This window comes from Sardina pilchardus, chromosome 12, assembly GCF_963854185.1.
Source record: "Sardina pilchardus chromosome 12, fSarPil1.1, whole genome shotgun sequence".
Classification (NCBI taxonomy): Eukaryota; Metazoa; Chordata; class Actinopteri; order Clupeiformes; family Clupeidae; genus Sardina; species Sardina pilchardus.
This window is the reverse complement of record NC_085005.1, coordinates 26,772,731-26,775,230: the sequence shown is the minus strand read 5'-3', so window position 1 is coordinate 26,775,230 and position 2,500 is coordinate 26,772,731. Positions and strand designations below refer to the sequence as shown.

Below are 2,500 nucleotides of genomic sequence, written 5' to 3'. Positions count from 1 at the left end.
GTGTGTGTGTGTGTCTGTGTCTGCATGTGTGTGTGTGTGTGTGTGTGTGTGTGTGTGTGTGTGTGTGTGTGTGTGTGTGTGTGTGTGTGTGTGTGTGTCTGCATGTGTGTGTGTGTGTGTGTGTGTGTGTGTGTGTGCAGATGTGTGTTTTATAGAGTTCTGGAGGGGAATCGTGCCACAGCTCGTAAAGCTCAGTCAGGCGCCTCTCCACAGCAAAGCCGGAGGAAAGGAACGTTTCTCTGGAACACTCGGAACCTTCTGGATGGGTTCCACATGCCACGGAACCACCAGAGGAGCGGTAAAGATGGACAGAGCGAGACGGAAAGAGAGAGATGGACAGAAAGAGGGGAAAGAGAGGAGAAGAAAACAGCCTGAGATGGTGAGAGAGAGAGAGAGAGAGAGAGAGAGAGAGAGAGAGAGAGAGAGAGAGAGAGAGAGAGCGACTGCAAAAAATAGGGAGAAAACACAAAGATGGACAGAGGAAGACGGAGAGATTAAGATGGATGGAGAGAGAAGAATGGAAGGGAAAGAGAAAGATGATAAAACAAGCAACAGAACATTTTAGGGAGAAGTAACAACAGGAGATGGAGAGACACAGAGAGATAGATGGAGAGAGAGAGGGAGGTGATACTGAGAGAAAGATAGATAGATAGAGGATGTTGGAGGAGATGGCAATGTTCCTTTTACATTGTTATACATTATTAATAAGCTATTATTAAATACGGTTTGGATTACTGTGCTAATTGTTATTAATTAATTAAACTGATATGTGAGAAGAGCAAAAGACAGAAAAGTACTGTAGGAGAGAGAGAGAGAGAGAGAGAGAGAGAGAGAGAGAGAGAGAGAGAGAGAGAGAGAGAGAGAGAGAGAGAGAGAGAGAGAGAGAGAGAGAGAGAGAGAGAGAGAGAGAAAGACAGAAGAAGAAAAAAGGAAAATGGAGAGATTTCATCCACAGTTGTGGGGAGTGTGTGTGTGTGTGTGTGTGTGTGCGTGTGTGTGTGTGTGTGTGTGGCGTGTGTGAGTGTGTGCGTGTGTGCATGTGTGCGTGTGTGTCTGCGTGTGTGTGTGTGCGCGTGCGTGCGTGCGTGCATACGGGTGTGCGTCAGGTCTCGGCCTTGCTCTTCTCCCTGGTGAGGTTAGAGCACATGAGTAAAATGTTGTGTGAACCAGGAGCAATCTACATTTCCATGGCAACCACTTCCCCTTCCCAGATTTGGAGGGATTCACTTCAAGATTCTGCCCTGAAGAGGTTTTGTAATCAGACACAGTACACACACACACACACACACACACACACACTACGCTCTTGAAACAGAGAAACACCATAACAAAATGTTCACTCTAAACTGTGACAAAGCAAGAGATCTTTGTATCTACTGTAGATCATATCCAGATCACCCACAACCCAGATACTGCTCAGCTCTGGGCTGTGGACTATCCACTGCAGGTGTGTGGGTCTGTGCATGTGTGTGTGTGAGAGAGACTGTGTGTGGGTTTGTTCATGTGTGTGCGTGTGTGTGTGTGTGGGTTTGTGCATGTGTGTGTATGTGTGTGTGTGTGGGTGGGTTTGTACATGTGTGCTGTCAGAAAATGAGATCTTAGCATGAGCTGGATCAATACTAGACGAAGACTTTCAGTGCTGTTTGACCCGCTTGATATATCCCTCTGACCTTATCTAACACACACACACACACACACACTCTATTGTGACATTTGGCCGCCCTTCCATAGGTGGTCATTTATACGAATTCTAAACTAAAGCCACAGAATGGAAAAACAAACACAAGTCTGAGAGCATTAATCCTCATAGAAGATTACTGATACACACACACACATACACACACACACACACAAACACACACACACACACACACACACACACAACCATGCTTCTTCATTTCTCGCTCTATGGTAATGCCAAAATAAAATCGTTAATCGCTTTCGCTAATTTATGGAAACAAGCTCATCCAATGCATAGGGATGGGAAGGGGCTGCATTAATCACACTTAAATGATTGTCTTTAAATTGCAGAGATACATTAACTCCAATGGAGTCGTTTACTGTGGTGTGGAGCTGTTAAAGGGCTTTAATTGGCCACCAGCCACATTACGCTCCACATTAGGAGCATAACCCTGCAAGAACCTGGATGAGAGGATATGGAGCGGTCGTGTGTGTGTGTGTGTGTGTGTGTGTGTGTGTGTGTGTGTGAGTATATGTGTGTGTGTGTGTGTGTGTGTGTGTGTGTGTGTGTGTGTGTGTGTGTGTGTGTGTGTGTGTGTGTGTGTGTGTGTGTGTGTGTGTGTGTGTGAGTGTGTGTGTACAGTGTGAGTGTGTGTGTACAGTATGTGTGTGTTTTTGTACGTGTGTGTGTTTTGCTATCCATAACACTGGCCCTGGGTAGTGTGCTGCATGTGGTTGAAATGGTTTGTAGCATATGTCTCACTTCCATACGTGTTAGAGAGAAGCTTTTGGCTTCCATTATGATCGATCTAACTCCATA

At 45.6% G+C, this 2,500-nt stretch overlaps 1 protein-coding gene across 1 annotated transcript in view; it reads right to left on the bottom strand.

Annotated features, from left to right (window-relative positions):
• Positions 1-2,500, bottom strand: part of LOC134097428 (kelch-like protein 29) — a 23,556-nt gene that overhangs the window by 18,938 nt on the left and 2,118 nt on the right. The gene's annotated exons all lie outside the window — the stretch shown is intronic.